Here is a 12,393-nt window from a genome sequence, read left to right as displayed (position 1 = left end):
TTTCTGAACTTGACAGTAACTTTTTCTGAACGCGCTGCAGGTGCCGTATAAGGGAGGATGTTCCTAGGTGGTTAACGTCCCTACCCCTACTTATTTCACCTTTACATATGGTACATATGGCAAGACAGTTGTTGTCCGGATTTGGATAGAAATATTGCCAGACCAAAGAGGTGGAATGTTTGGTCTTCTGCCCAGGCATGACCGTGATGGGCTTTTTCATCCCACGGACAACAACTGTCTCCCCCGGAGCCTGATTTAAACAAACCACATCACCATCAGAATCCTCCTCGCCAACTTCCTCCTCAGTGCCAGCTACACCAGTATCCTCATCCTGTTGTACTTCAACAGTGACATCTTCAATTTGCATATCAGCAAGTGGACTGTGGGTGCTCCTTTCAGCACTTGCAGGGGGCATGCAAATGGTGGAAAGAGCCACCTCTTCCCGTCCAGTGCTGGGAAGGTCAGGCATCGCAACCGCCACCACACTTGGACTCTCCTTGGGGATTTGTGATATCTTCTTAGAACGCACAGTTCTTCGCTGTGCTTTTGCCAGCTTAACTCGTTTGATTTTTTTAGCGGGAGGGCTTCCATCATCATGTGAAGCTGAACCACTAGTCATGAACATAGGGAAAGACCTTAGCCGTTCCTTGCCACTCCGTGTCGTAAATGGCTTATTGGCAAGTTTACGTTTCTCTTCAGATGATTTAAATGTTTTTTTCAAGGTCATTTTCCTGAACTTTGTCATTTGGGATTGTATGTGCCCTCTACTATGACATTGGGCATCGGCCTTGGCAGACGACGTTGATGGCATGTTATCGTCAATGTCATGACTAGTGGCAGCAGCTTCAGCACTAGGAGGAAGTGGTTCTTGATCTTTCCCTATTTTATTTTTATCGGAGAAAGTTTGGTCCTCCATTTATGTTATATTGATATATACGTGCGGCTAAGGCGCACACAAACACAGAAAATAATTTTTTATTTTTGTTGGAGACTAGTGCACTTTGTGGGTTACACCACCCTTTAAGAAATGAGCCAGCTGGCCCTTTACTTATGGGACACAGGCGCACGCTTGGCACTACTTTGTTGAAGCACGTGCGGCTACTGCGCACACAATTCACAAACACAGAAAATATTTTTTTATTTGGTTTGGACTGGAGTGTACTTTGGGGGTTACAGCACCCTTTAATGGTCAAGCAAGGTTGCCCTTTACTTATGACACAGGCGCACGCTTGGCACTACTTTGTTGATGCACGTGCGGCTACTGCGCACACAATTCACAAAAACAGAAAAAAAATATTTTTTTGGTTTGGACTGGAGTGTACTTTGGGGGTTACAGCACCCTTTAATGGTCAAGCCAGCCGGCCCTTTACTTATGACACAGGCGCACGCTTGGCACTACTTTGTTGATGCACGTGCGGCTACTGCGCACACAATTCACAAACACAGAAAATATTTTTTTTTTTCGGTTTGGTTTGGAGTGTACTTTGGGGGTTACAGCACCCTTTAATGGTCAAGCCAGCCGGCCCTTTACTTATGACACAGGCGCACGCTTGGCACTACTTTGTTGATGCACGTGCGGTGACTGCGCACACAATTCACAAACACAGAAAATATATTATTTTTTTAGCACTTGGGGGGAGCACCCCTGATGGACAGGTCACCCCCTGGACAACACTACAGCACCCCTTTAGGACTGGGACACTGCACTGGACTTTGGAGTGGACACAGCCCCTATGGAGAACTGACTGCACAACACAGTCCAGCCAGCCCCTATGGACTTTGAAGTAGTGGACACAGCCCCTATTAACAACAGCAGCACAGCACAACACAGCCAGCCCCTATGGACTTTGAAGTAGTGGACAACAGCAGCACTACACTACACTACACTACACATCCCAGCCAGCCCTAACTCCCACCCTCCCTCTTCACTGTCCACAGCCGAGTGAGAAAATGGCGCTGACGTGGGTACCTTATATAGGATCCAAAACCCGCGAGACTCGGAAGGCGGGATGATGACGTTTTGCCTCGATTTCAGATCCGAGTCAGGCGGGAAAAGTCGAGCCTGACTCGGATCGGACTCGGATCGGGGGGGCTCGGGGGGGTTCAGATTTCAGAAATCCGAACCCGCTCATCCCTAGTTTATAGGCTCTGGAAATATCATGAGACCTGTTATCAAAATGACTAGTGAAAATCATCCTTTTATTTTGGGCTACATCTTTCCTGGGAGACTGATCCATCAGCCTTTGTCTCGTCTTCGTCAGGCATCTATCAATTGTCTTCTTATCATAACCACGTTGTTTAAAACATTCTATCATCTCACAGATTTGGTCCTCAGCCAATTCAGGATCTGTGTTGATCCGTAATACACGTAAAAATTGTGAGATCGGAAGGCTCTCTTTTAACCTTGGTGGATGTCGGCTGGTTGCATATAATAACGTATTCCTGTCTGTTTCTTTGTGAAATAGACTTGTTTGCCGCATCTGGTCTTTTTTATATATAGAGACATCTAAAAATTCCATTGATGTCTTACTAATCTTGGTGGTAAACCTAATTGAACTGGGCAACTCATTCAAATAATCAACCATATTCCAAAAATCTCTTTCCGTACTATTCCAAATAAGAAAAACATCATCAATAAAGCGATAATAATGTATCATTTTATCACCAAATTTTAGGGAGCGGATGGCAGATCAAAGGAGCTCCTTTACGATAGGCCCTCAACATCTGGAGGTCAGATAAGCCAGTGGCTAAGCACTGGATACAAGCAGGCCATCAGATGTCTTCTTTGAGATGCAGACTCATTGATTGATTCCACCACTAGTGAGGGGTGGGGACCGTGAAACAGCATTGAGAAGGTTGGAAGCATGTTGGATATAAAGGCTGGATACTGTTTATCCAAGAGGTCTGAATGAACATAATGCATCACGAGCATTCCTGTAATCTGGGTTTATTATTCACTGAGAATGATTATGATGGTGCTATAATGGTCTTAAGCTAGTATGCTAAGTTAGATTATTGGCGGTAAACCTTTGTTCTTTAAGGTTTTTCTCTTTAATTTTCTTTATTATTTTTGCTTTATAGATGATGGTCTTTTTAAGAAAAATATAAAATAAAAATATAAATAAAAAATAATAAATAAGTAAAATGAATAATATAAAAAGAATAGTATTAAGAATATGGGCTATAGGTGTTTATTGCTGTATAGGATATAGTTAGTAGTGTAATATAAGATTGTAGATTGTGTGTCACTTGTACACCATTGGAGCGCCATTTGTGATACCAGCAGTTAGTACTATATGTTAAATGTTTTTGTGATGAAAAACATGGCTTATTGATTATGGGGTTAATCCTAGTGTATATAATTATCTGGTTAGGTCCAATTAAGCTGTTGTATAACACGTGGTTGAGACTATGTGATGCACCCGGACAGCGCTCTAATAGCGGTGTTACCATTGTTTATACTGTGCATTCCAGAGTTAGGTACACAAGCTAGCACTGCTGGGGATACTGCGTGGCACGGAGGAAGTGACATCACCTCTGGTGCATGCTCTATGCACGTGGGGAAGGACGCCGGTGGTAATTCAAGCTGAGGTGATTACTGCTGGTATTTATGGTGCTGCATTGGTAAGGTAAGACAGTTCTTGGAGCTGTGGCTGTACATTGTTGATATGTCTGATTGTCGCTACTGTTGATATGTGCTATTGGCTTGAAAAAGGTCTGGATATGACCGAAACGTCGCTATTTCAACTTTTGATAATATTGGAATAAATCATCTTTTTGCTACATCTGACTGGTGAGTGCCTCCATTGGGATTAATATTGTTGCCTGCTATCTGGAAAATGAACTGGTGTGGCTGGAGTGCACCCCTATGCTGGAGACTATTGTGGATGTGAGTGCAGGACTTGGAGAAATATATATGTATATATATATATATATATATATATATATATCCAAGGAGGCTAAAAAAATAGCCAAATGAGGGCACTCACTGCACTAAAGAATAGTGATTCAATCGGATTTATTCAAATAATGATAAAAAATGATAAAGAATCATTATTCTTTAGTGCGGTGAGAGCCCTCATTTGGCTATTTTTTTAGCCTTATTGGAGTACCTGTTTGGCCTTTCTCCCTAGTGGAGCACCCTGCTGAATGACTTCACTAAGGGATGTGAGTGCTGTATTTCTCAAATTCAGGCTCGACTTTTCCCGCCTGACTCGGATCTGAAATCGAGGCAAAACGTCATCATCCCGCCTTCCGAGTCTCGCGGGTTTTGGAACCTATATAAGGTACCCGCGTCGGCACCATTTTCACACTCGGCTGTGGACAGTGAAGAGGGAGGGTGGGAGTTAGGGCTGGCTGGGCTGTGTAGTGTAGTGTAGTGTAGTGCAGAGTAGTGTTGTGCTGTGCTGTGCTGTGCTGCGCTGTGCTGCTGTTGTCCACTACTTCAAAGTCCATAGGGGCTGGCTGTGTTGTGCTGTGGTGCTGTTGTTAATAGGGGCTGTGTCCACTAATTCAAAGTCCATAGGGGCTGGCTGGACTGTGTTGTGCAGTCAGTTCTCCATAGGGGCTGTGTCCACTCCAAAGTCCTGTGCAGTGTCCCAGTCCTAAAGGGGTGCTGTAGTGTTGTCCAGGGGGTGCTCTGTCCATCAGGGGTGTTCCCCCAAGTGCTAAAAAAATAATATTTTTTGTGTGTTTGTGAATTGTGTGCGCAGTAGCCGCACATGCATCAACAAAGTAGTGCCAAGCGTGCGCCTGTGTCATTAGTAAAGGGCCGGCTGGCTTGACCGTTAAAGGGTGCTGTAACCCCCAAAGTACACTCCAGTCCAAACCAAAAAAAAAATATTTTCTGTGTTTGTGAATTGTGTGCGCAGTAGCCGCACGTGCATCAACAAAGTAGTGCCAAGCGTGCGCCTGTGTCATAAGTAAAGGGCCGGCTGGCTTGACCGGTAAAGGGTGCTGTAACCCCCAAAGTACACTCCAGTCCAAACCAAAAAAATATATATTTTCTGTGTTTGTGAATTGTGTGCGCAGTAGCCGCACGTGCATCAACAAAGTAGTGCCAAGCGTGCGCCTGTGTCATAAGTAAAGGGCCGGCTGGCTTGATGGTTAAAGGGTGCTGTAACCCCCAAAGTACACTCCATTCCAAACAAAAAAAATATATATTTTCTGTGTTTGTGAATTGTGTGCGCAGTAGGCGCACGTACATCAACAAAGTAGTGTCAAGCGTGCACCTGTGTCATAAGTAAAGGGCCGGCTGGCTTGACCATTAAAGGGTGCTGTAACCCCCAAAGTACACTCCAGTTCAAACCAAAAAAATTGTATTTTTTGTGTGTTTGTGAATTGTGTGCGCAGTAGCCGCACGTGCATCAACAAAGTAGTGCCAAGCGTGCGCCTGTGTCATAAGTAAAGGGCCGGCTGGCTTGACCGTTAAAGGGTGCTGTAACCCCCAAAGTACACTCCATTCCAAACCAAAAAAATATATATTTTCTGTGTTTGTGAATTGTGTGCGCAGTAGCCGCACGTGCATCAACAAAGTAGTGCCAAGCGTGCGCCTGTGTCATAAGTAAAGGGCCACCTGGCTTGAACATTAAAGGGTGCTGTAACCCACAAAGTACACTCCAGTTCAAACCAAAAAAATAATATTTTTTGTGTGTTTGTGAATTGTGTGCGCAGTAGCCGCACGTGCATCAACAAAGTAGTGCCAAGCGTGCGCCTGTCATAAGTAAAGGGCCGGCTGGCATGACCGTTAAAGGGTGCTGGAACCCCCAAAGTACACTCCAGTCCAAACCAAAAAAAAAATTATTTTCTGTGTTTGTGAATTGTGTGCGCAGTAGCCGCACGTGCATCAACAAAGTAGTGCCAAGCGTGCGCCTGTGTCATAAGTAAAGGGCCGGCTAGCTTGAATGTTAAAGGGTGCTGTAACCCCCAAAGTACACTCCAAACCAAATAAAAAAATATTTTCTGTGTTTGTGAATTGTGTGCGCAGTAGCCGCACGTGCATCAACAAAGTAGTGCCAAGCGTGTGCCTGTGTCATAAGTAAAGGGCCAGCTGGCTTGACCGTTAAAGGGTGCTGTAACCCCCAATGTACACTCCAAACCAAATAAAAAAATATTTTCTGTGTTTATGAATTGTGTGCGCAGTAGCCGCACGTGCATCAACAAAGTAGTGCCAAGCGTGCGCCTGTGTCCCATAAGTAAAGAGCCGGCTGGCTTATATTTTAAAGGGTGGTGTAACCCCCAAAGTGCACTACTCTCCAGCAAAAATAAAAAAATATTTTCTGTGTTTGTGTGCGCCTTAGCCGCACGTATATATCAAATCGATATAACATAAATGGAGGACCAAACTTTCTCCGATAAAAATAAAATAGGGAAAGATCAAGAACCACTTCCTCCTAGTGCTGAAGCTGCTGCCACTAGTCATGACATAGACAATAACATGCCATCAACGTCGTCTGCCAAGGCCGATGCCCAATGTCATAGTAGAGGCCACATACAATCCCAAATGACAAAGGCCCTCATTCAGAGCCGTACGCTCTGAGCAGAGCGCACGCTCTGAATGAGGGCCGCCCTCCATAAAAATGGAGCGTCCTCCTGGACACTCGTATAGCTGTTGGTCACCACCCACAGCCTATACGAGCGTGCAGTTTGATGGCCGCGATGGTCGTGACCATCGCGACCATTGAAACTGCGAGCCGGAGCCTGCGGTTGAGGTTTTCAACCGCAAGCCCCGGAGTGATTTTGGCTCTATCAGAGCCAAAATCACTCCCACTGACATCACGAGTGATGTCAGTGGGCCGGCTTCTGACAGGAGGCGTTCCCATGGGAACGCCCCCGTCAGGGAGGCACGCCCCCGGCATGCCCACCAAAGGGGGCGTGCTGTCAATCAACATCGACAGCACGCCCCCTTTGATCAGACACAACGAGCGAAGGAAAGTCCTTCGCTCGTTGCGTCTGGCGTATGCGCACGACGGAGCTCCCGCCGTCGTGCGCATGCGCAGAGCACAACATCGACCCACTTGCGAGCGGACAGCCGCTTGCGAGTGGGTCTGAATCAGGCCCAAAGTTTAGGAAAATGACCTTAAAAAAAACATTTAAATCATCTGAAGAGAAACGTAAACTTGCCAATATGCCATTTATGACACGGAGTGGCAAGGAACGGCTAAGGTCTTTCCCTATGACTAGTGTGTGTCATACTAGTATGACTAGTATGTTCATGACTAGTGGTTCAGCTTCACATGACGATGGAAGCCCTCCTCCCGCTAAAAAAATCAAACTAGTTAAGCTGGCAAAAGCACAGCAAAGAACTGTGCGCTCTAAGAAGATATCACAAATCCCCAAGGAGAGTCCAAGTGTGGTGGTGGTTGCGATGCCTGACCTTAATTATATTTTTTGTGTGTTTGTGAATTGTGTGCGCAGTAGCCGCACGTGCATCAACAAAGTAGTGCCAAGCGTGCGCCTGTGTCATAAGTAAAGGGTTGGCTAGCTTGACCGTTAAAGGGTGCTGTAACCCCCAAAGTACACTCCAGTTCAAACCAAAAAAATAATATTTTTTGTGTGTTTGTGAATTGTGTGCGCAGTAGCCGCACGTGCATCAACAAAGTAGTGCCAAGCGTGCGCCTGTGTCATAAGTAAAGGGCCGGCTGGCTTGACCGTTAAAGGGTGCTGTAACCCCAAAAGTACACTCCAGTCCAAACCAAAAAATATATATTTTCTGTGTTTGTGAATTGTGCGCGCAGTAGCCGCACGTGCATCAACAAAGAAGTGCCAAGCATGCGCCTGTGTCATAAGTAAAGGGCCGGCTGGCTTTACCGTTAAAGGGTGCTGTAACCCCCAAAGTACACTCCAGTCCAAACCAAAAAAATATATATTTTCTGTGTTTGTGAATTGTGTGCGCAGTAGCCGCACGTGCATCAACAAAGTAGTGCCAAGCGTGCGCCTGTGTCATAAGTAAAGGGCCGGCTGGCTTGACCGTTAAAGGGTGCTGTAACCCCCAAAGTACACTCCAGTTCAAACCAAAAAAAAAATATTTTCTGTGTTTAGCCGCACGTATATATCAAATCGATATATCATAAATGGAGGACCAAACTTTCTCCGATAAAAATAAAATAGAGAAAGATCAAGAACCACTTCTTCCTAGTGCTGAAGCTGCTGCCACTAGTCATGACATAGACGATAACATGCCATCAACATCGTCTGCCAAGGCCGATGCCCAATGTCATAATAGAGGGCACATACAATCCCAAATGACAAAGTTCAGGAAAATGACCTTGAAAAAAACATTTATATCAGCTGAAGAGAAACGTAAACTTGCCAATATGCCATTTACGACACGGAGTGGAAGGAACGGCTAAGGTCGATCCCTAGTATGTTCATGACTAGTGGTTCAGCTTCACATGACGATGGAAGCCCTCCTCCCACTAAAAAAATCAAAAGAGTTAAGCTGGCAAAAGCACAGCGAAGAACTGTGCTTTCTAAGAAGATATCACAAATCCCCAAGGAGAGTCCAAGTGTGGTGGTGGTTGCGGTGCCTGACCTTCCCAGCACTGGACGGGAAGAGGTGGCTCTTTCCACCATTTGCACGCCCCCTGCAAGTGCTGAAAGGAGCACTCACAGTCCACTTGCTGATATGTAAATTGAAGATGTCACTGTTGAAGTACAACAGGATGAGGATACTGGTGTAGCTGGCGCTGAGGAGAAAGTTGGCGAGGAGGATTCTGATGGTGATGTGGTTTGTTTAACTCAGGCTCCGGGGGAGACAGTTGTTGTCCGTGGGATGAAAAAGCCCATCACGGTCATGCCTGGGCAGAAGACCAAACATTCCACCTCTTTGGTCTGGCAATATTTCTATCCAAATCCGGACAACAACTGTCTTGCCATATGTACCATATGTAAAGGTGAAATAAGTAGGGGTAGGGACGTTAACCACCTAGGAACATCCTCCCTTATACGGCACCTGCAGCGCGTTCAGAAAAAGTTACTGTCAAGTTCAGAAACTTTGGCTAAGACCGTAAGCAGTCAAGGGACACCTAAATCCCGTTGTCCTGTTGTATCCAAGTGCCTGCAAACCACACCATCAACTCCCTCCTCGTCAATTTCCTCCTTAGTCAGGATCGGAAGTAGTCCTGCAGGCCATGTCATTGGCATGACTGACTCTCCTATCCGGGATTCCTCCGGAGGATCCTGCATTGCTACGCCTCCTGCTGCCGCTGCTGCTGTTGCTGCTGCTGGGAGTCGTTCATCATCCCAGAGAGGAAGTAGGAACACCACTTCTTTTACTAAACAATTGACCCTCCAACAGTCCTTAGCGAGGAGGATGAAGTACGACAGCAGTCATCCTGAAGCAAAACGTATAACTGAGGCCTTGACTGTTATGTTGGTGTTAGACGTGCGTCCGGTATCCGCCATTAGTGCAGTGGGATTTAGACAATTGATGGAGGTAGTGTGTCCCCGGTTCAAAATCCCGTCTAGGTTCCACTTCACTAGGCAGGTGATACCGAGACTGTACAGAAACATCAGAAAAAGTGTCCTCAGTATCCTGAAAAATGCCGTTGTACCCAATGTCCACTTAACCACGGACATGTGGACAAGTGGAACAGGGCAGACTAAGGACTATATGACTGTGACAGCCCACTGGGTAGATGTATCACCTTACGCAGCAACAGCAGCAGCGTCACCAGTAGCAGCATCTCAGAAACGCCAGCTCGTTCCAAGGCAGGCTACGCTGTGTATGACTGGTTTCAGTAAGAGGCACACCGCCGACAACCTCTTAGAGAAACTGAAGGAAATCATCGCCCAGTGGCTTACCCCACTTAGACTCTCCTGGGGATTTGTGATATCTGACAACGCCACCAATATTGTGCAGGCATTACATCTGGGCAAATTCCAGCATGTCCCATGTTTTGCTCACACAATAAACTTGGTGGTGCAGAATTTTCTGAAAAGTGACAGGGGCGTGCAGGAGATGCTTTGGGTGGCCCGAAAAATTTCTGGCCACTTTCGCCATTCAGGGACTGCGTGCCGAAGACTGGAGCACCAGCAAACACTCTTGAACCTGCCCCGCCATCACCTGAAGCAAGAGGTTGTGACGCGGTGGAACTCAACCCTCTATATGCTTCAGAGGATGGAGGAGCAGCAAAAGGCCATTCAAGCCTATACATCCACCTATGACATAGGCAGAGGAGGGGGTATGCACCTGACTCAAGTGCAGTGGAGAATGATTTCCGTGTTGTGCAAGGTTCTCCAGCCCTTCGAACTTGCCACACGTGAAGTCAGTTCAGACTTGCCACACGTGAAGTCAGTTGCCAGCTTGAGTCAGGTCATTCCCCTCATCAGGCTTTTGCAGAAGCAGCTGCAGAAAGTGAAGGATGAGCTAAGACGGAGCGATTCCGCTTGGCATGTGGGACTTGTGGATGAAGCCCTTCATTCGCATTGCCAGGATTCCAGGGTGGTCAATCTGTTGAAATCAGACCACTACATTTTGGCCACCGTGCTCGATCCTAGGTTTAAAGCCTATGTGGTGTCTCTCTTTCTGGCCGACACAAGCTTGCAGAGGTGCAAAGACCTGCTGGTGAAAACACTGTCAGCTGAAGAGGAACGTGACACGTCAATAGCTCCTACTTCATTTTCTCCCGCAACTGGGGCTACCAGGAAAAAACTTAGGTATCCTAAGCAACCCACTGGCGGTGATGCAGGGCAGGCAGGAACAAGTTTGGACATCTGGTATGGACTGAAGGACCTGGCAGCAATTTCTGACATGTCTACTGTCACTACATATGATACTGTCACCATTGACAGAATGGTGGAGGATTACATCGGTGACAGCATCCAAGTAGGCATGTCAGACAGTCCATACCTGTACTGGCAGGAAAAAGAGGCAATTTGGAGGCCCGTGTACAAACTGGCTCTATTTTACCTGAGTTGCCCCCCCCCTCCAGTGTGTACTCTGAAAGAGTGTTTAGTGCAGCCGGGAACCTTGTCAGCGAAAGGCATAGGAGGTTGCTTCCACAAAATGTGGAGAAGATGATGTTCATCAAAATGAATTATCAACTCTACCAGGGAGACCAGCCTCCAGAACGTACAGAGGGACCTGTGGTGGTGGATTCCAGTGGGGACGAGTTAATACTCTGTGAGGATGAGGATGTACACAACACTGAAGAGGGTGAGGAATCGGTGGATGAGGAGGATGAGGACGACATCTTGCCTCCGTAGAGCCAGTTTGTGCAGGGACAGATTAATTGACAGCTTGTTTTGTGGGGGCACAAACAAACCAATCAGTTCAGCCACAGTTGTGTGGCAGACCCTGGTGCTGAAATGATTGCTTTGTTAAAGTGTGCATGTCCTGTTTATACAACATAAGGGTGGGTGGGAGGGCTCAAGGACAATTCCATCTTGCACCTCTTTTTTTTCTTTGCATTATGTACAGTTTGGGGCCTAGTTTTTCAAACTGCCATCCTGTCTGCCACTGCAGTATCACTCCTAGATGGGTCACGTGTTTGTGCCGCCCACTCGTGTAGCTTAGCATAGTCATCCAGCTACCTCGGTGCAACCTTTTGGACATAAAAACACTATTGTGAGGTGTGAAGTGTTCAGAATAGACTGGAAATGAGTGGAAATGAAGGTTATTGAGGTTAATAATAGCATAGGAGCAGAAAAACCAACATATTCTGTGATTTTAGCTGTTTTTATGCTTTTTTCAAAACACAAAACCCAGAACCCAAAACACGGAAGGGTGGTTTTGGCAAAACCAATCCAGGTCCAAAACACGAAGAAAGATCCAGATCCAAAACCAAAACACGAAAAGTGGCCGGTGCACACCCCTAGTATATATACACATTGTTACACACACTGGTTTTTAAAAAAAATTAAAACATGGATGGAAGCAACCTGACAAACAATCTAATCATAACTGACATTTTGAAAACCAAGCCTATATAGTGACAGTTAAGAGCTGATTTAGAACACATTATATATATATATATATATATATATATATAATTATATGTACATATGTTATAGATATACATATATTGCATATTAATAATAATTAAAATTAAAAAAAATAAGAATAAAAAATAAATATATATAGAGAGAGAGAGAGAGAGCGAGAGAGAGCTAGAGAGATATATAGATGTGTGTGTGTTTCTTAAAGTTAAAACAAAACAAAAAAAGGCAGAGAATGTTCAATAAAACCAATAAACCAATGCCGAAAGAAGATCAAAGATGCAATCAAACAACAACTACATACACATAACATGCTATTAGCAAACGCACATCATTTGCTCAGGCACAGGGCCGTAGCTAGGGTAGTGCGGACGGTGCCATCACACAGGGCACCACAGGTCAGGGGGTGCTGTTTGGGCCTGTCAAATTTCTGTTTATTATCATTCTTGCTTG

This window comes from Taudactylus pleione, unplaced genomic scaffold (assembly GCF_031769625.1).
Source record: "Taudactylus pleione unplaced genomic scaffold, aTauple2 ptg000386l, whole genome shotgun sequence".
Lineage (NCBI taxonomy): Eukaryota > Metazoa > Chordata > Amphibia > Anura > Myobatrachidae > Taudactylus > Taudactylus pleione.
The sequence above is the reverse complement of the archived record's forward strand: the minus strand, read 5'-3'. Positions refer to the sequence as shown.